Raw genomic sequence first — 21,118 nt, 5'->3', positions numbered from 1 at the left:
ACACATGTGCGTGGACCCCGGAGCAATCAAAAATAATCTCTTAAATCGTCAAAAAATGCAGACCTGCACAGACACTTAAGAGAGAATTTAAAGACAGATAATGCAGCCTATATCCACAGGCTACACTGTCCAGTACTTCAACTAGAAATTCCACCAAAAACCCACAAACACAGCCTGTTCAGTGTTCTCCACAGAGAAAAACCTTCCCCTAACAGCAAAAGCCTCTGGACTGATAGAGAGAAAGGAGTGGACAGACACGCCCCATAGGCTGCTATTATGTGGCTCAGAACAAGATTGTGCCTTTAAGAGAACTTTCCAGAACTCTCTCAGTATCCCAGAATGCACAGCAGGTCCCTTTTACTTTCAGTTCTTTTTTCCAGCTCCTGCAAGCAGGACCCTGGAGCATTGAGCTCTCCCTTTCTAGGGTTTCTTTACAGATTTTTTCACTTTTCAAGTGTTTGAGTGCTTTCATTTGAAGTACTTTGGTGCTTTCTTCCTTGTGTGTGTATTTAAGCACTCTTTTATTTGTCACAATGCCTGCTTTGTTTGACAAATGCCCAGAGTGTTCGAGGAAGAAGGCCAAGTCGGACCCACACGAGGTGTGCATTATCTGCCTTCCCTCATCTCATGTCCCGGACGAGTGTGACATTTGCCAGACCTTCTCCAGCAGGACCCTGAGAGAGAGGATGAAGATCAGGCTCCAAAGCCTGGAAGATAGAAGACTGAAGGCACAAGGTGGGTCTGGGCATACTCCATCTGCCCATGCTGAGGCCTCTGGGGTGTCCCCAGGGGCAGGAAGACCAGCAAACGTCCCTGTTCTCCGTAGCACCGACGACAGCGTCAAGAGGGATGACAGCAGTCTGTTCCCCATCTCCCCAGGGCTCTGGGTCGAGGGAACTGACTAGGCCGCCGTCGAGATCGCCGTTGACGGTATCATCATTGTCGACGTTTGCGTCGAGTCATCGACGTCGAGAGGCGGCCCGGCGTCGGCGCTCGCCGTCGAGGCGACACCGCTGTTCGCCGTCGGCGAAGAAGAGGAGGTCCGCGTCGAGGGGATCCTTGACGTCGAGGAGGACGTCGAGGTCTCGCAAGCGTTCGGCGTCGAGGAGACGCTCATGGTCCAGGAGGCATTCGCCGTCGAGAAGGAGGCGTTCGCCGTCGAGAAGGAGGCGTTCGCTGTCGAGAAGGAGGCGTTTGCCGTCGAGAAGGAGGCGTTCGCCGTTGAGAGAATGACGGTCGCCGTCGAGGCGATGTTCTTCGACGCCAAAGAAGCGCAGAAAGAGTTCTGGCGCCAGGAGTCATTCTGGGTCCACTGGGGTGTGCCGGTGACGTTCGCCGATAATAAACTCTGTCTCTCCATCGCCTCCGCCTAGGAAGAAGAAGGACTCACCGGGCTCGGTGTTCTCTGAGGTATATTCGCCTCCTCCTCCTCTTCCCTTGCCCAAGGAACCTCCGCCGCGGACTCCCACTCCGCTTCCACTGCCGCCTCCTCCTCATTCTCATCCTCTGTTTCCGCCTTGTGGACTGCCTGCGGTTCCTCCTAGGACGGCTTCACTATCACGATACCCGACGCCGCCTAAGGGGACTCCTCAGCCAAGGTCCCCAGTTAGACCACAGTCGCCTACTCCTTTGAGGCCTGTGGAACGTCCGAAGCCGTGGAGAACGCGTTCTCGCTCCGGCCGGAGGGGGAGATCGCGGAGTCGTCACCGGTTGTCGACGAGATCAAGGCGACGCCACAGGAGGCGCAGATCAAGGTCCCACACGGACTCTTCTGGGACCAGGGACTACTCGCCGACTTTGTCGGAATCCCCTGGGACGAGGGTGTCGCCTGTAGACGACATCGTCTCATTCCAAGATGTTCTGCTGAGGGGTGCGGCTAAGTTGGGCATTACAGTGACGGTACCTACGCCCACGACGTCCTTGATTTTCGAGACGCTACATAAAAAGCACCTGTCTCGACCGTTGCTGCCTCTAGTACCAGGATTGGTGGAGTCCGCCGAGGAGTTGTTTCTCACTCCGGCGGTGACGAAGGCGGCCTCCTCCGGCTTTTCTTAGGATGGATCCGACACCGGACTCGGTCATAGTGACGGCGGCTAGGAAGCAGCATGCCACCACCCCGTCGTCTACAGTGCCTCCTGATAAGGAGAGCCGCTGGATAGACTCGGCAGGCAGGAAGGTCTGTGGGACGGCGGCTACTGCAATGAAGGCGGCAAGTGCCGCAGCTTTGCTAGGGCGATACGATCGAGCCCTTTGAGAGTCTTTCCGGCAATTCGCTGAGCTCCTTCCTCGAGAGAAGAAAGAGGACTTTCAGGAGATTCTGAATGAGGGGATGCTGGTATCGAACCAACTCATCAGCGCGGCTGCTGATGTGTCTCTTCTGGTGGCACATGGGTACTGCCATGGTGTCAACCAACGGCGCCACGCTTGGCTTCGACTTACATCTCAAGCCAGAGGCTCAACAACAGGTGGCCAACCTGCCTTTCTCGGGGGTAACCCTGTTTGGCAAGCAAGGGGACAACGAGATGGCCCGCATGAAAGCGGAGGCCGAGACCCTGACGGCTGTCGGGTTAGAGAAGCCCAAGGAGAAGACCTACCGCCCATTCCAGAGACGGTTCGGGGCGCAAGGCAGAGGGCGAGGGCAGGCTTCGGGACAGCAGCAACAACATCAGCAGCGGTTCCGAGGCCCTTCCAGAAGCGCCAGAGGAGGCCAGCAGTCCGCAGCGGCGAACAGAGGCCCAGCTGGGTCTAGGCCCTGAGTGTTTACTTCCCCTGCATCCGTTACCCACTCCGGTGGGGGGAAGCGTTAATTTTTTTCTGGCAGAGTGGCGAAAAATTACTCGGGACAAGTGGGTGCTGAATATTGTTTGCAATGGATAACGTCTTCGGTTCACCAGCCCGCCTCCAGCAATTCCACCGGTCAGCTCGCAGTTTCAACTGCACGAGCTCCAGGCGGTGGCCAATACCCTGTTAAGGAAAAGGGCAATAGAAGACGTACCTCTGTCTCAAAGGGGAAGAGGTCTGTACTTGCGGTTCTTTCTGGTTCGCAAGAAGGACAAGAACGAGTTCAAGCCCATTCTGGATTTGCGACAAGCAAACAAGTGGATTCGCAGAGAGAAATTTTGCATGCTGTCGTTGCATCAGATTTATCCTCCGCTGCAACAGGGAGACTGGCTATGTGCTATAGACCTACAGGATGCGTACTTCCATGTGCTCATTGCACACAAACACAGGAAGTTCCTGCGATTCCAAGTTGGCGCCAATCATTATCAGTACACAGTACTGCCATTCGGGCTGAAGTCTGCGCCCAGAACATTCTCGAAGTGCATGGCAGTGGTAGCTGCACACCTGAGGAAGAACAAGGTGTTTGTCTACCCGTACCTGGACGATTGGTTGATCAAGGCCTCCTCCTTCTCGGAAGCTCAAGCGCACTTCCAGAAGGCGTGCGTTCTCTTGAACAAGCTGGGGTTGCACATCAACATGTCCAAGTCTGTCTCGACTCCGGTCCAGTACATACAGTACGTGGGAGCCTCCATCAATACGCTGTCAGCAAGCGTGTCTCCTTCGGACGAGAGACGATTATCACTCATTCGGAAGGCTCAGGCTCTTATGACCGCTTCATCTACAAAAGTGAGGACAGTGTCTTCTCTACTGGGGTCGATGGCCTCTTGTATCTTCCTCACGCCACACGCACGGCTGCACATGAGGCCGTTGCAGGAGTGTTTGGAGGATCAGTGGGATCAGAGGAAAGGGTCTTGGGACGACAAGATACGACTGTCTCTGCATGCTCTTCAGTCTCTGAAGTGGTGGTGTTCAGCAGAGAATCTCCTCAGAGGGGTTCACTTCCACACGGACATTCCCACACAGACTATCGTGACGGATGCACCCCTCCACGGCTGGGGGGCGCACTCCGGAGACTTACAGATACAAGGAACGTGGTCCCCGACGGAGTCCACGTATCACATCAATTTCCTGGAACTCAGAGCTGTTCATTTGGCACTGAAGGCCTTTCATCCGTCCTTCCAGACCAACTCTCTGCTTGTACAGACGGACAATACGACCACGATGTATTACCTCAACAAGCAGGGGGGCTCGAGATCACGCACTCTGTCGCAGGAGGCGCAGGCGATCTGGCGCTGGCTTCTAGGCAGGGGACTGACGATAATGGCTACCCATCTCCTAGGTGTGCAGAATGTTCAGGCGGACGTACTGAGCAGACTGATTCAGGAAAACCACGAATGGGTCATAAACGACGAAGTACTAGGAGAAGTCTTCGCAAGGTGGGGGACTCCAGACGTAGATCTGTTCGCCACCGCCGAAAACAGCAAATGCCGAGACTTCGCCTCCAGGTATTACCAGCAGGGGATGCTGGGGAATGCGCTATGGATCAACTGGTTGAAAAGCTTTCTGTACGCTTTTCCACCCATTCCCCTGATTCCGGCGGTGCTCATCAAGCTGTCCCAGTCCAGGGAGCGGATGATCCTGATTGCCCCAGAATGGCCCAGGCAGTGGTGGTTCACGGACCTGCTTCACCGGTCTCTCCTTCCTCACATACGGCTGCCGTGCCAGCCGGACCTTCTCACGAAGTTCGGGGGGTAGATGGTGCACCCCAACCTCTCGTCTTTGAGTTTGGCCGCATGGCTCCTGAGATAGTGCAATATGGCCATTTGAATCTGCCAGAAGATTGTATGGACATACTGAAGGAGGCTAAGCGACCTTCCACTAGGACTTCCTATGCTTACAAGTGGAACAGATTCTGCATCTGGTGTAAGTTCAAGAACTATGATCCAACGACATGTAAGGAAGATGTCATCCTTCCGTATCTTCTACATTTGGCGCAGTCTGGCCTTAATTTCCATTCCATTAAGGTTCATCTCGCTGCGCTGACTGCCTACAGGAAATGCCCTTCACAAACTTCCTTCTTCCAGATCTCTGTGATCAAGAACTTTTTGGAAGGCTTGAAGAAAGTGTTCCCTCCTGTCCGGCTTCCTTCGCCTTCATGGGAATTGAATGTGGTGCTGTCCAGATTGATGAAGGAGCCTTTTGAACCTATTCATAAGGCTTCGTTGCAGCACCTGTCCTGGAAGGCGGCGTTCCTCGTGGCCATCACATCGGCCCGCAGGGTGAGTGAAATTCAGGCGTTATGTTGCCAAGAACCTTATACTGTATTTCATGCTGCTAAGGTAGATATGCGTACTCACCCTAAATTTCTTCCAAAGGTTATCTCTGATTTCCATGTTAACCAGACCATAACTTTACCTACGTTTTTTCAGAATCCTTCATCTCCAGCGGAAAGGTCTCTGTATTCCCTGGATGTTAGGAGGGTGTTGAAATTTTATCTGGATAAAACCAAAGATATTCGTAGGTCAGACCAATTGTTTATCAATTATGGATCAGTCAGGACCGGTCTTGCTACCTCAAAACAGTCCATCTCGAGGTGGATTGTGTCCTGTATACAATTGTGTTACCAAAAGGCTAATAAGACCTTAGGGGGTAAACCTAAGGCTCATTCCACCAGGGGCAAAGCTGCCACGACTGCTTTGCTGCGTAATGTTCCAATAGCAGAAATCTGCAAGTCGGCCACTTGGAAGTCGGTCCATACCTTTGCTAAGCATTACTGTCTGGACACTGATGCCAGGAGAGACGCTCAGGTTGGGCAGGCTTCGCTGCGAAATCTGTTCGCACAGTAGTGGTGTTATTTCTCTTCTCTCCACCGCCGCTTTGGTGTGGGGATGGGCTTCATTATATACACTAGATTATGACTATACACAGAGATCTCCTACTACAGAAGGAGTAGTGTCTGTCCTGTAACTCCAGTTCTGTAGTAGGGATATCTCTGTTATAGTCATAATCTAGTGAATAGTGCCGCCCATGTGCGTGGACCCCGGAGCAATCAAAAATAATCTCTTAAGTCGTCAAAAAATGCAGACCTGCACAGACACTTAAGAGAGAATTTAAAGACAGATAATGCAGCCTATATCCACAGGCTACACTGCCCAGTACTTCAACTAGAAATTCCACCAAAAACCAACAAACAGCACAGCCTGTTCAGTGTTCTCCACAGAGAAAAACTTTCCCCTACCAGCAAAAGCCTCTGGAATGATAGAGAGAAAGGAGTGGACAGAGAAGCCCCATAGGCTGCCATTATGTGGCTCAGAACAGGATACTGTGCCTTTAAGAGAACTTTCCAGAACTCTCTCAGTATCCCAGAATGCACAGCAGGTCCCTTTTAATTTCAGTTATTTTTGAACGTGTAACCCGCCAGACCTGTAGCATTCCTTACATGAATATCTTTCTCCACCGGGGAGGAGGGCGGGCGCTTATGACTAATACAGAGATACCCCTACTACAGAACTAGAGTTACAGGACAGAAACTACTCCTTATCTTGCAGTTATACAAGAGACAAGTAGAACTACAGCCCATCTTCCACAGAGAGTGCATAATGACAACGCTGGAGGTAGTTTTTCAAGTAATAGAGAGATTATATATTGGAAGTACTTTTTCTTAGTATGATTAGCTTTAAACAACTAGAAGTTTCTTATCAAAGTACACAGAGTTAGTTACACAGAGAAATTATTAAATATAGAAACTTCTATGGCAAGTTACTTAAGATTTCCCTTTGATATCCACTACATCCTGTAGACACCCTTGATCAATAGAATTGACAGCAAAGTGGTTGAGTCCAGTATCTCTGAATTCTCTCTGATACCATTCTGGTTTTTACTACTGAACATCATATTTTCATGGATGTGGTTATTGTGGAGATTGTGAGAGGCAGAATAACGCATCTGTTCCACTGGATTCCAAGCATAGGTTTAGTGCACCCAGACAGACTTTTTGCAGGGATAGTGTCTCTGATCCAATGCTTGAGAAAGATTTCAGGTGTGGAGACGTCAATTGAGAGAGATGCCAATCTTCAACGGCTGATTTTCTAGACCTAGCCTGGCTGTGCCAGGGATTTACCTCCTACTGGGAGGATATATTTGTGGAGTTGAGTATGGTGGTGGAAACTGAACTCACACTAGATCCATTAATGGCGCTCCTGGGGTACACCAAGGCATTGCCAAAGGCAATACGCAGGTTGGTCGACATGGGGCTGCTAATGGCCAAAAGAAGAGTAGCACTGTGCTGGATGAGAGGTCCTGTCACGACGCTACGGCAATGGCCCCATGACATGATGTATTGTTCTACACAGTTGTAATATTATAGTGAGCTGCTTCTGCCTAGGAGCCGCCCGAAAATTTTGTGGGGATTATATACTTCATATATGCTTAGTAATGTGAGTGAGAAGGGGGAGGAGACAGCAGACGTATGCGATATGGGAGATGCAGTAGCTGATGAGTCTGCTGGAGATGATTGAGGCCCTGCGCGACTGGCCTACCCTCTGCACCGCATGGAATGCTTCAGGTGTAGGGATTGCCAGATGAGCGTTTGGAAAGGAGGAGGTCCTATGCGCGAATGATGTCAGGGAAGGTTTATTCCGAGGATACATGGCTATTACGCACGCTAGGGCAACACAACGCAGTGGGGTGCACATAAATGACACAACTTGGAGACACCTGGCTTACCGCCTATTGCACTGTTTTTCGCGATTTACCGACTACCATCGCCTGCCCGGACTGGGATGTTGGCATAAAGGCTGTGAAAGAAGTTGGGTGTGCGCTAAGAGTGGATTATATGATTGGTAATTAGGTGCTTTGTACCATGGCATGTTGTTGTTTGCCACTGCAATAAAATGTACAATACAAAAATAAAAAATAAATAAAAAGAAGAGAAAGATTTCAGGTTGGGATCCCTCAGCTCCCTCCGAGAACTCCACAACTCACAGGTTACTGTGCCTGACTTAACCCTCAGTGACTTGCATCTGATCTTTCACAGTTCTGGATGCTGTAGTTAGGCAACTCACAGATGTTTGGAGAGCATTTACTGTGTCTTCAGGTTCTAAAATTCTGCCCTCCGCCTCAGTGACCCTGTCCGTGGCATTCCTGAGATTCTCGTGGAGAAGTGATATGTCAAGTCTCGCTTTACCAGTTTTTGTCTAAAATGATGTTCTGGAGGCTTGTATCACCTGAAGGATAAGATCTGTGAATGCTGAACAATTAGTCAAAATTTCTACCGGGGTCAAACAATGTACAAAGCAGCTGGGCAAAAAATAATACATCCATCCCTAATTACACATAAGTGCAAGCCAGAACAATACCTGCTGCTCACAATACTGCAGACAAAGCAGAAACATAGACAAATCAGGGAGCACTCTTGGAAAACCACAGTCATCAAGTCTAATATGTTTAATAAATGGCGATGAAGCATCTCGGTTTCATGAATAAATCCTTTTTATTTCAATTCCAAAAGAGCCCATACAGCCAACACATTTTTGTTTAAACATACTGCTTCCGGGCTGCAGATAACAACATAAGCATAAAAAAATGGCAACATAATTACAATATATACAGAATGTAAACAGACCACAGTATCCAAAATGACCAAAACAAACTTAAAAGACTACAAATGTCAATTTAATTGGATCACAAAATCAAAACTTAAAGTTAATGTTAAACGAATGGTGGTATGGCGACCGCAGCGACCCGGCATATGCCCTGGAGCGGTACCTGATGGATCCTGATACCCTGCATGAGCTTCTCTACTCGGCGGCCAAAAGAAAGAACCTTCCGATGGTTACACAGGTGGTGTTTCAGGTGTGGCGGAGGGCGCTGGGCTGTATGGGGTGGTGGAATACTCTGACGCAGGAGACTCCTCCGTGGCACAACGGCCGTTTGCCGGCTCTGGCGGCGTTACGGGGATTGCGAGGCTGGGACGCTATATGGATCTCGACGCTGGGACATGTTATGAGGGGGACGACTCTTAAGTCGTTCCAGGCTCTGATGGACGAATATGATATGCCGCACTCCCAATTCTTTCAATACCTACAGTTTAGACACGCTATTTCCCCTGCCCTGGAGGGACTGGAATCATTGCCAGAATTCAGCCCCTTGGAAGCCAAGTTGTTCATGGGGTAACTGGAAGATAAAAAAATATCCTGTATCTATCAATCCCTCGTTACCCACTGCTCCTCCTCCCTGGACAGACTGAGATCTATATGGGAAAGAGATGTTGGGGAATTGGGTGAGGAGAGCTGGAGAGAGGCCCTGGCAGCCCCAAGGTAGACAGCTATTGTAGTGCGATTACGCTTCATTCAGTTTAAATACCTGCATAGGGCCTACTATACAAGAGAGCGATTGCATAGGGCTGGTCTGATTGCTTCCCCTGACTGCTTGAGGTGTGGCCGTGAGGTGGGCACGTTTGTGCATACGGTGTGGTCTTGCGGGGCATTGGAGGGCTACAGCTTAGCGCATCACCAGCAGCGCTCTACTCGCAGCGCGACCTGCCAGCACCTATTTGTGATCTTAAAAACTCCTGTTTTGGTCATTTTGTTGAATTTTTATTTTAAGCTTTTCCCCTGTTTTTAAAACTGCCGGCCACGCATACTCACATCTCTGCCCCCCTCTCCCGCACTCTAATTGGTTATTGCACCGCACTTTGCGGGTCCTTCGCCCACGTCTCGTTGGCGGCCATCTTTGTTTGGGGGGTAGCTTGCACGCTCTAGTCCTCTCTCTAGGAGGCGAGCAGTGCATAAATTGAGGCAAATCGCGTCAGTTCGCCCTCTACAGCTTAGCGCATCACCAGCAGCGCTCTACTCGCAGCGCGACCTGCCAGCAGCTATTTGTGATCTTAAAAACTCCCGTTTTGGTCATTTTGTTGAATTTTTATTTTAAGCTTTTCCCCTGTTTTTAAAACTGCCGGTCACGCATACTCACATCTCTGCCCCCCTCTCCCACACTCTAATTGGTTATTGCACCGCACTTTGCGGGTCCTTCGCCCACGTCTCGTTGGCGGCCATCTTTGTTTGGGGGGTAGCTTGCACGCTCTAGTCCTCTCTCTAGGAGGCGAGCAGTGCATAAATTGAGGCAAATCGCGTCAGTTCGCCCTCTACAGCTTAGCGCATCACCAGCAGCGCTCTACTCGCAGCGCGACCTGCCAGCAGCTATTTGTGATCTTAAAAACTCCCGTTTTGGTCATTTTGTTGAATTTTTATTTTAAGCTTTTCCCCTGTTTTTAAAACTGCCGGCCACGCATACTCACATCTCTGCCCCCCTCTCCCGCACTCTAATTGGTTATTGCACCACACTTTGCGGGTCCTTCGCCCACGTCTCGTTGGCGGCCATCTTTGTTTGGGGGGTAGCTTGCACGCTCTAGTCCTCTCTCTAGGAGGCGAGCAGTACATAAATTGCAGCCATGCCCACGCGCAGCGGTGACGCGCTGCGGGGACGCCAGAATGACGCCGGAGTTACGCCAGAGTTCAGCCCGTCTGCGCCCGTCCGCGCTGAGGACGGGCTGCAGGACGGGCTGGACCTGGTCTCCGCACCTTTGCTTCCTGGTAAGACTATTAGGCGCTATGCTCCATCTGCGCTTCTGGCTCTCAGACCTCCCGCATGACCCTGTCTACATTGTTTTACACCGCTAGGGCTATTACATTCTCGCTGTTGTATGGCCTGTTCCTCCTCTTTCCATCCCCTTGTTTCCTGCCCTATTAGTCCGTGTCCTTCCTCCCCAATGTCCACCATCTTTTACAACACTGGGTTTCTATTAAATGTGCGCTCGCTAATTAAACATAACCTTGCCTTCCATGATTTTGTGGATGAAAGACAGCCAGACTGGGTCTTTATTACAGAGACCTGGGCTACTGACTCCTCCGGTCATGACCTTCTCCTAGCCATCCCAGAGGGCTACTCTCTTCATAGGCTTGACAGACCTAAACGTAGAGGAGGAGGTATTGCCATTCTTTTTAAATCCTCCTTTCTATGTACGGTTAATCCACTCTCCTCGCCCCAAGACCGTTTTGAAGCCTTATACTTTTGTATCACATGTGCTCCATCGGTCTCTTTTATGGGGATATTGATTTACAGGCCGCCTGGCCACCGAGCCAATTTTGCCTCGGACATACTGAGAATTCTTGAACCCTACTTTGGAAAGCCCTCTTTCACCATTTTAGGCGACCTCAATTTTCATCTCGATGAGGTCCATTTCAAGGATACTTTATCATTGGTTGAATCTCTCGGAGCCTGTGATCTTGCTCAGCTTGTTACCAGTGCCACTCACACGGCAGGTCATATCCTTGACGGGGTATTTTCTAATGATCTAAGACTTTCCAGCGGCTCACCTTTACCGTTGGTATGGACAGATCATTTTGCAGTTCCTCTTCATCTAGCCTTCTCCACTTCTTATTCCACTAAGAAGGAGACTACCCCATTCGTTTCTAGAAGAAATCTTAGAAACCTCACGAATGAGGCCTTTGTCCCTTTTGTTCCTTCAATCGAGGCTCACTCCCCAAAAGACGCGGATGAGGCAGCACAAGTTCTGCAGGATTCCATCACCAATGCAGTAGAAAAACTTGCCCCAGCATCCCTGCGATATGTAGCCCGACGGAAACCATCGGCGCCATGGTTTTCGGACCATCTTAGATTATTAAGACAGGGTTGCAGAAGCAGTGAGAGGAGATGGAGGAAATCTTGGGATCCTATGGATAGGGAGGCTCATAAGTCTGCTCTACGGGAGTACAAGAAGAAAGTGATAATGGAGAAGCAGGAATATTTCTCCAACCTTACTAGTTCACTCACTTCCTTTAGGGAGCTTTTCAAAATTGCGGACTCGCTATGCTCCCTCCAACTCCCAGATCCCGTAGTCAGTTCTCAACGTCTCTGTGACGACATTGCAGACTTTTTCCATAAAAAAATCTTGGATATTCATACTTCTTTAGAAGTACAATGTCTCTCTTTAGGCGAAAATATTCCTTCAGGTATAAGCTCTTTTGAGTCACGGGATATAGCCCCTTCTAGCCTCCTCTCGGATTTTCCTTCTTTGTCTCTGGAGGGACTGAATCTTCTTCTAGACAAGACGAAATCCTCCTCGCCACTGGATCCATTGCCTCTTAAAAAGCTAAAAGAGTGTAGGAGCAGTCTCCTCCCCCCCTTACTTGAGGTGATGAATAAGACAATTGCCCAAGGCACTTTTCCATCGGTATGGAAGAAGGCCATAGTGAAGCCGCTCCTCAAGAAGCCTTCACTTGATCCCGGCCTCCTGAAAAATTTTAGACCCATTTCCCTGCTCCCTGCACCTGCTAAAATTTTAGAATCACACTTGAATCGCCATTTATCTTCCTTCCTTGAAGCTTCGGAGTATTTGGACACTACCCAACATGGATTCCGAAAACATCATAGCACAGAATCTGCTCTCACCTTTGTAGTCGATAACATCCGACGCAAAGTTGATGTTGGACAAACTACTGTTCTCGTGCTATTGGACCTCACGGCCGCATTCGACACCCTGTCTCCTGCCATTTTAACATCTCGGCTTAGGGAGGCAGGCATCTCTGGTTCGGCCCTGAGCCTCCTCAACTCCTTTCTCCTCGATAGGGAACAGAGAGTGATGCTCGGCAACCACCTCTCCCCAGCAAAGTCTTTGCAATGTGGGGTGCCACAGGGGTCGGCATTAAGTCCGACCCTGTTCAACATCTACGTGGCCCCCCTTGCTAGACTTGTAAGATCGCAGGGGATGGAGGTGGTATCAGACGCCGATGACACCCAGATTATGGTTTCACTCACTCAGTCCACTGTCATAACATCTGCCTCTAGCTTCAGGTCCTGTATGCAACATGTTGCAGACTGGATGGTTACCAACTCCCTGAAGCTAAATGGCGACAAGACTGAGGTCTTGGTCTTTGGGAAGGACCAAGATGTCTGGTCGAGTGAGTGGTGGCCTTCCTCTCTCGGCATCTGCCCCACTCCCTCACAATCTGCCAGAAATCTGGGTGTGGTGTTCGATACTTCACTCTCAATGTCCCTACAGGTGAATCGGACTGTTGCGACCTGTTGGGGCGTGATCAGGACGCTCAATAGAATTCGCAGCTATCTGTCTCTTCAAGCACGCAAGCAGATTGCAGTCGCCCTTGTTGGTTCCAGACTAGACTATTGCAACTCTCTCTACATGGAATCCAACAAGGGCCTAGATCTCCCCAGGGCTTCCTCTGCCACTGCTGCGAGGAGAGACCTTCATTGGCTGCCTATTCAGCACAGAATTTATTTTAAAATTCTGTGTCTGACCTATAGAGCTCTCGAGGATGGACCTAAAGGCGCTATCAGCTCCCTGCTTACCCGCTACCATCCTACAAGGTGTCTTCGCTCTTCGGGACTATTCCTACTCGATGTCCCTCGCTTCAAGCTCACTAGGTGGGGAGCCAGGGCCTTCTCCGTCGCTGCCCCCCAGCTCTGGAACATCTTGCCGAAGGAGATCAAGACTCTACCTTCTCTAGCGCTGTTTAAAAAGGCCTTAAAACGTGGTGCTTTTCTAGAGCCTACACAGGTTGAGCTGCAGGGTTTTTGTTATGAGCTGGATTTGGAATTAGGCGCCTTGACGCCCATTGGGCTAAGTTTGCGCATGATAAGACCCCTTTTATTATTATTTTATTATTACTGGAGGCGGGTCTGGGATTGTCTGGATGAGGTGCTGGGTTGGACACTCCCCCGTACGGCACAGCTAGGTCTCCTACATGTTCTGGAGCAGGTGGGAGGCAACGTCTATAAAAGACACTTGTTACTCCTAGGCCTGGTGGTGGCCAAAAGGGATGTGGCCCGTGCCTGGAAAAATACTCGAGCTCCCCCGATAGAGGCCTGGAAATAGGGATTGGACTACTATATGAGTTTGGAACGCCCGGTGTTCGTAGCACGAGGCTGCCCTAATAAACATTTCAAAATCTGGAAGAGGTGGGCGGACTATAGGGGACTGTGGCTGGAGCCGCCGGCTCAACAAGATGCTGTCAGTGAGCAGCTGTTGGATGGACCTGGGCGAGGGTAGGAGGGTACTGCCAAATGTACATTGACTGTATTATCGAATATGGACCGACATCGTGTTTGGGGTTAGGGGGGGACCTGGGTGGAGAGTAGTTTCTGTGGGGGGTGGGATCGGGGGGTTCTTCGGCAAAACTGATTTCCGTTGTATTCTGCATTGATTGCTAATCTCTGTACCTAGATTTTCTGCTCATGGCTCATCCGGGGTTCGGAGTACCGTGGAAAGTTTATGCAATCTTTCCTGATATGACAATAAAGCTTGTTCTGAAAAAAAAAAAACTTAAAGTTAATAGGTTTAAGAACTCCAAATGTGTACCGGTTATAAAAACACATGTAATAGAATCATATAAGTACTTCATAAATACAAACTGATCAAGTATAATAAGATATTGAGACCCTATTAAAAAAACAAAATAAAGTAGAAAAGAGAAACTAAAGAAAAAGACAGGAAAAGGAACATCTCTACACTTGTCTGGGCATCGCTGCTCCAGGGGTAATGCTTTTAGTGAACATAAAAATTGGTCTCAAAGGATTACTTTGGCTCAGCCACTTCAGAGTCAACCTGTAGACGTTTAGTCCTGTGTGTCTGGTGGTTGAAGACCTTCAGCTATGTACTGCTTAATGGATAAATAAATTCTAAAATATTGTGAAAGTCTGCCAAAAAAGCAGCCTCTGCTAACAATATATGCAGGTTGTGGATATTACAGTGCAAGAAGGGAAGCTTTAATATACCTTGCATAATGAAACATGAAAGTAAGTTTTTCAATGCTATCTAATTTATACGTGTCATGCATTCCTCAGCTCAAGTGAGGATGTAGAAGGAAATTTGTAATAGGTTTTGTAGCAACCATTAAAGTTAGTCCTTGGGTCAAGGATATGTAATATTGTCATTTTTGCTCAAGGTGTCAGAGTGCAAACTACATCTAATGTCGCCCCAGAATGCCCCTTCCCCAGGTGAGCATCAGTCGCAGAGAGCTGCCATCCATGTAGAGTCCTGAGTCCTTACTCAACCTGTTCCTTCTATCTGAAACCTACGGTTTCATTTGGTGGGAGGTAGAGCAGAAGCATTCAGGGGTGTGAGCGCAGCAGAGGTCGCGGAAGAGACTTTAAAGCCGGTTCGTAGGCATGACTGCTGCGTCTAGAACAGTCAATGGGTCCTCAATTACTACACATCCTGGGGTCCACATTGATACCACATCTGCAGAAGGGGCACTTGGCTGTGTTGCCTTTATCCTGTCCAATGTCAAGAGAAGTGGCCAGGAACAGTCTGCTAGTCCCGTCTCCTCCAGTGCCTGCAGTGCAACAGAGAACTGCAGCTCATAGTTGCTGCCAGTATGGGGTCTGAGTTATTCCCTCTTGCTCTCTCCCCATCAGATGACTTAAGTGTCTACAGAGCAATTACAAGATCTTGCCTAAAATAATTTAACGGTCGGATCTAGATCAATCAGTGGGTATTAATGGCTCCATCTTCTGGGGGGCTACCCCTGAAGTCCGTGAGCTAGAGATGTGGTGGTAGGGCACCAGTGTTCAGAGTCAAGCAGGAAGATACCACTGGGGACCTCGTCCAGAGCCTGCAACAGTCTCCATCTATCTAGTGTTGTTGCAGGTGGTTAAGGCCCATGGTACACGACCAGGAGGCCAATCAGAGCTGTGGGGTGCTACTAAAGAGAAGGCTATATCACCAGCCCTGGATTACAGCTATGATAATCCCAGACTGATATTTGTAGGAGAGTAGGATCTGCTTACTATGGTTACCCACCACTTTTTGCTGATGTTTCACTGTTTTTCGACTTTAGTCTGGCTGGGGCCCTGCTATCCAGGACCCCAGCCTAGCTGCTTCCTCTCTAAATTGATTGCATGCACTTTAGGTGCACTCCAGATTGGTTACTTTGTTACCCTTGTGAGTCCCTAGTATATGGTACCTTAGGTACCAAGGGCATAGGTACCCCAGAGGCCTACCAGGGGCTGAAGCATGTATTATGCCACCCCTGTGAAGCCTTCCAAAATGGCACCACAGGTCTGCTACTGCAGCCTGGGTAAGGTGGTGCATGCACCCCTTACTAAGATGTAGGTTACCTATATCTACCTTTAAATCACTGACACATATAAACCTATAAGTCACTCCTATGGCTGGCCTTATCAATCCTGAAGGCAGAGTGCTTGGTTTTGTGTGAGAGGGTGCCCTTGCATGAGCAGGACTCTCTGCAGCATTTGGGATCTATTCTCTGATGCTGTTCTGTGATGCAGCCAGACCATATACTCTTAAGTGCATTATAACCTCGCGGTAAATGCTAACTTTGAAATGACTGCATGAAAACATGTCGTGTTTGGTGTCAAACACTTTGGAATCCTACCCTCCCGCCAGTCCTGGCGTCGGGGGTAGAATTCCACCCTTCTAGAGGGAGAAGACATGTACACACTAACCTAACCGGTAATAGTTTAAAAGAGCCCCGGCATCACACAATGGATGCTGCAGACATAGACACGAGTCTGACCTCCTGTTGCTGGACGAAACTCTGGCAGGGGAGGACTGGACAATAGGTTTCCTGTCACAGGGAGGTGTAACCACCTCCCAGACAGGCTTTAGTGTATTTGGGCTGGGTGGGTGGATTCATAGAATGCTTTTCAGACAGTGCTGGGGGCACACTTGGTGTCCCTGTGCATACCCCAGTTCAAACCGGTTGCAGAGGCACTCAGCCCCTACTCTGGCGTGAAACTGGACAAAGGGAATGGGTGTAACCACCCCTTTTTCCCTGACCCTCCCATAGGTGGGTCCTCAGAGTATGTCTAACCCCCTAACTTAGTATAAGTATGGGAACCCAGTCCTTAGGACTTCAGATTACACCTGGACGAAACTCTGCAACATATATCCTGGAACTTTGACATTCTATTTCGACTAGAAAACGGAAGAATCTCCCTTGGGGTCGAGTAGTGATTCCTCTGTTCAAACAGGCACCAATGAAGCATCTTGCCGGTCTGCACTTACAAGGTTCCCGCTGGATCCTGACGGATTTGTGACTCAGGACATGGACTTCCAGACTTCTCAGTGGCCGACTCGAGATCCCAGCAACGCTGAGACCCGCAGCCCTCACGAGCGACGTAGAACCGGAACTCCTGGACACCGTGCACATTTGCAAGTGCATTGACTTCCCGAGCTTTCCCAAAGTTGTGCATTGGGCTACTTGTAGTCCAAGCCCGAGCACCATTTGCACCGAAGATTGTGGGCCTACACTCCACGAGTGTTCCGTGGGCCCGCTTTTAGCAATTCCGCTTGAGGCTCCTTCGCAAACCCTGGTCCGTCGAATGGTGGGTCCCCATGAAGGTAGCTCTTCTGTTTCTTGGGCTTTCCTGGTTGCTCCAGACGTGCCCTGACTCGCCACCAAGTGATGAGTCCCTCAGACCTTGCTGGTCTGCACCAAAGCCAAACTTTGCTTTCTGCGTGGGTTGCTGTTGCCAAGGCTTGCTGGGTCCAACCCGGATACCGATACCGCAGCACTCAACATCCTTCATGGGACAGCTCGAATCCAGCTCCTGGTCATCGTCGACACCTCCTGATCCTTGTGGCTGAAGAGTCAAGCTTCACCTTCTTCATCTGAAATCACCCGACATCAGTGGGCATCTGCTCATCGCCTTCCTGGTCACTGGCTAGTGACCCAGACTCTGCCCCCTCTGCTTTCAGGTTCTTCAGATCTTCGATCCACCCTTGGATTCACCCAGACACTTTCGACTTGGTCGCCAGCAGCACTTTGCAGCATATCGCTATTGAAAACGACGACGAAACCAAACATCAAAAGACACCTATGCATCGGCTTCCCTGGGTGAGGTAACTCGAGTACTCCAGTGCTTCCGTGGGTATTGCCTCTAGAACTGCCTAGTTCTAAAGCGGTTTGCTCCAAGTCCTGTTCCAAGTGTCCTTAATCTCTAATTTTCCAACCGCGACTTTCCCCGTAGCAGTTAATGGTGATTTGCGGCTGTGTTTAGACACTGCATGCGTCCCCCATGGGTCCCCTGTGTCACTACCTTTGGTGGTTCCTGGTGGCCCCAGCGGTTCTAAAGGCTCTAGGCCTTGTATCTATGTCAGTCGTGGTTCTTGTATCACTTTCTTAATATATGGTTTAGTACGCACCTAGGGCTCAATGTATATTGTGCTAATTTACTGTGCGCTAAATAAGTTTACTGTATGTACTTTTGCCTATAGCCTCATAAAGAGACTAGAGGGATGTGTTTGGAAAAATACATATATTTTATATATATACCTGGTGTGGTTCTCCTTTTATTTGGGCATTCATGAGATTATAAACTGGTAAAACAAGCTGCTTTACATTCTTTCAAGACTTAGCCTGAAGGCTGCTCTCCACAGCTACCACTAGGATAGCTTTATATATAGGTTTTCTTTAAACCTACCATCAATAAGGGTTGTTTGGACTGGTGCAAGGTGCCCACTAGAATAGTGGACAGCATATGCCAGGCCAACTTCTCAAAATATTGCAGTCACAAGGCTCAGGTTTCCCATCTGGCTGCTGCCATCTTGTCAGTACCATAGGTACTGGTGGTGGTAGCTGGCCAATCAAGTTCGCCTATAGCAGTGGGCTGCACTACGGGAGGTCCAGGGCAGTCACTAGCAGCTAGTGGAGGCTGTGCCAAGCCCTGTCATCACAGCTGGTTAAGTAGAGCAGCCCTCCTGAATAAGTGTGCCACCAACCTCAACTGAGAGTTAGCTGAGTACATAGCAGCGAGAATGAGCAGCAGGGTGTTCAAATGACACTTTTCTTAGTACACCCAGCAAATGCACGTGCAGATCCTTCGATACCTACACTGAAGAGGCTTTGAGCAGGATTCTCTATGCCCTGAAACCGTCCAACCACCTCAATGATCCACTCCCCGCCAAGGCTGTTAAAGACTTAACCCCTTCGCTTCTACCCCTATGGACCAAAATCATCAATAGCTCACTGCAACAAGGCCGCATCCTAGACTCCCTCAAGGTCGGACAGGTCTCACCCATCCTAAAGAAACCAACAGCGGAACCCCTGGACCTTAACAACTACCGTCCTATATCTAATATTCCTACCTTGGCGAAATTACTTGAAAAATGTGTGCACCACCAACTGTCTAAATATATTGAACACTTTGACCTCCTTAACAACCACCAATCAGGCTTCAGAGTTGGGCATAGCACTGAATCAGCCATGACGTACATTATCGACGATGCGCTACAAATTCTTGACCAGATTGGTTCATGCTTACTCATCCTACGAGACCTTTCTTCAGCCCTTGATACGGTCAAACACGAGAATCTGCTAGATCTTCTCAAACTTAGAATGGGTCCTTCAGGGTCAGTGTTAAATTGGTTTACTTCTTTTCTCCATAATCAAACACAAAAATTCTTGGTCAACAACATCCTATGCAAACCATTACCAGTAAGTTTGGGTGTCCCGCAAGGGGCCTCATTATCCCCGACGCTGTTCAATCTGTTCATGGAACCACTCACCGAAATTCTACAGGGCTCCAACGTTCAATACCATATGTACGCTGACGATACACCGCTGTATCTTAAGATCTAAACTCTAGAAAAGTACTTCCCAAACTTTTAACTCCTGAGGACCCCCAATGACTCACCACTGGAAGCCGGGGACCCCCAGCAATTTGTATGATTTAAATTACAAACATTAAAAGAGTAATACAAAACAATAAACACACATGTGCACACAAAAGAAATACTCGAATTACTAAGGATTTTAGTATTTTATATTGAAAGAGTTTGCAAAAAACTGAAAATTTGAATATAAAGGCTGGTGCTGCATCTCCATGATTAACTTTTAAATGGTTAGTTTTATTTCGCAGTACTTGGCTCCTGCTCCTGCCAGTGCCGGAGTGGAAACTCAAAGCAGCCCTGGCAAATGTTTTCGGACCTGTCCCCATACAGTGCACACCAAGTGCAGTGAGTGAGCTTGACCATTACAAAGGGGGCTTTGGGAGGCTCTCCCCCAAAGAAAATTTAGGATACAATGTTGCATTCTACAACACATTCATCATTATATATTGAATTGTACTAGCTTATTAAGAATAGTAAATGATGACCTTACTAGGCCAAACTCATCCGTGGTACTCTGAGGCCCTTACATTACAGAAAAACAATGTAAGCAGTTGGAGCGCCTCTGGAGGAGGTCGTATGATCACTTGGCTAAAATCAACTTTAGAGCAGCTACTAAAGCCTACCACAAACTCATAAAACTATCTAAAGCCAAATACTACACAGAGTTGATCAACTCCAGCACTAATCGCTCCAAAACCATCTTTACCTTAGTAAAAGATCTGACCAAGTTGCCAGAAGGTCCAGGTAATTTAATTGCGTCCGATGCCCAATGTGAAGAGCTGGCCTGTTTCTTCGTAGACAAAGTCAAAGGGATTTATAACTCTTTAACCTCAGATAGACCCAGTGTCAATTCCAACCTTATGGGGTCCATCGACTCGCCATTCTCACTACATTGTTTACCATCTATTGAGCAAACTGAGATGGACTTTCTGATTAAAAGAGTCAAATCAGGTTCCCCGGAAGACCCTGTTAAGCCAGAACTTTTCAGACTATTTCAGGATTCCATCTTACGAGAAGGGCGGATGTTAATTAACAACTCACTTCAGTCTGCGACCATTCCCCCATCCTGGAAACATGCTAAAGTTGTCCCCCTTCTAAAAAAGCCATCATTGGATCCCACTAGACCTGACAGCTTTAGACCCATCTCCTTGCTCCCCTATCTTGCCAAGGTGATGGAGGCCCATGTTAATTCCATTCTAACCACCTACTTGGAGTCGAATGGAATATTGGACGAATCTCAGCACGGCTTCCGTGCTAAACATAGCACGGAATCTGCTCTGCTAGCTGTCACGGAACATCTGAGGGAGGGGTTGGACCAGGGTGAGACATCTGTCCTGGTTCTGCTGGATTTGAGCGCGGCCTTCGACACGGTCTCCCACAGGATCCTGCTTGCGAGACTGTGGGAGATCGGAGTCAGGGAGAGTGCCTTGGGATGGTTCACGTCGTTTTTATCTGACCGCTCATTCCAAGTGCACGCCCCGCCGTACTCATCCAGTATACATCCCTTGGACTGTGGAGTCCCGCAGGGGTCTGCGCTCAGCCCCACATTGTTCAATGTGTACGTCCGCCCCCTGGCCATGCTGGCCAGGGATCGTAACATCAAATTAACATCATACGCGGACGATA

The 21,118-nt window shown here is 49.0% G+C and overlaps 1 protein-coding gene across 3 annotated transcripts in view; it reads left to right on the top strand.

The window, feature by feature from the left end:
- Nucleotides 1-21,118, top strand: part of GANC (glucosidase alpha, neutral C) — a 460,990-nt gene that overhangs the window by 41,190 nt on the left and 398,682 nt on the right. The gene's annotated exons all lie outside the window — the stretch shown is intronic.

The sequence above is a fragment of the Lissotriton vulgaris genome, chromosome 9 (assembly GCF_964263255.1).
Source record: "Lissotriton vulgaris chromosome 9, aLisVul1.2, whole genome shotgun sequence".
Taxonomy (NCBI): Eukaryota; Metazoa; Chordata; class Amphibia; order Caudata; family Salamandridae; genus Lissotriton; species Lissotriton vulgaris.
This window is presented reverse-complemented; position numbering and strand designations above follow the sequence as displayed.